The sequence below is a fragment of the Oryzias melastigma genome, linkage group LG23, assembly GCF_002922805.2.
Source record: "Oryzias melastigma strain HK-1 linkage group LG23, ASM292280v2, whole genome shotgun sequence".
Taxonomy (NCBI): domain Eukaryota; kingdom Metazoa; phylum Chordata; class Actinopteri; order Beloniformes; family Adrianichthyidae; genus Oryzias; species Oryzias melastigma.
The window spans coordinates 15,066,874-15,067,750 of NC_050534.1; the positions used below are offsets into that span (position 1 = coordinate 15,066,874).

The following is an 877-nucleotide window of genomic DNA, read 5'->3' on the forward strand; positions in this document are numbered from 1 at the left end:
ACTTTCGGTTCCGGTCGAGGACTTCTGGTTCCAGATGTTGATGTCTGCAACCAAAGTCCTCTTGGAAATAGTAGACAAACCAATTTCGTTCTGACCTAGATAAACCATAGTCATTGTGAAGATGCTCAATCATGATCTACAGCATCAAATGCTGATTTCAGGTCAAACCATAGACATATGTTAATTTTACTGGACAAAGCCAGATGTTGACGTCACCCATAGAAAATGCCTAACTTCGGCCCTCGCGAAATGAGGCCAAAGACCGTCACCATGGCTTCCTGTTCGTCTGCCGCCATTTTGAAACCCGTTGACAGTGACTGGTCTGAGTCAGTCTGAGTCACGTTTTTAGAGGAACTACTGTTGTCCATCATGAGTGTTCTTCATTGAAGTCCACACCCTGTCCATTGAAAGCAGCTCAGGAGAAACTGTCAATCAACGGGTACCAAATACTTTTACTGAGGCATCTGATTGGTCAGTTTTTAGTTTCAATAATTTGCTATATAAAGAGAAATATATTTAAAAAAGAAAGACGATCTTAAGAAGAAGGTATCAGATCAAGAATGGTTATTCTAACAAATAAAACGACTGAGAAATAACAATTTCTCAATAGAAGTCTATGGGACTTTGGCCCTCTTAGAACCAGTGGGTACTTCCTTTTCAGAAGGAGGGGAGGGGTTAAAATGTCCATTGAATATACAGTCAGTGGGTCGAACAGGATCTCCAACAATGAGTATTGCTCTTGTTCAAGACCAAAAAATGATCTTTAGTTAAAATAAACAAAAATAACTGTCCTGTTGGACAAGTACAATACAAGACAAAATGGATACAAAAGATCCCAAAATATTCAGGAAGAGTTTTCAATGAGGCTTCAGTGTTT

General features: G+C 39.3%; 1 protein-coding gene across 1 annotated transcript in view; it reads right to left on the reverse strand.

Annotated features, from left to right (window-relative positions):
- Nucleotides 1-877, reverse strand: part of impdh1b (IMP (inosine 5'-monophosphate) dehydrogenase 1b) — an 87,256-nt gene that overhangs the window by 4,476 nt on the left and 81,903 nt on the right. The window lies entirely within an intron of this gene.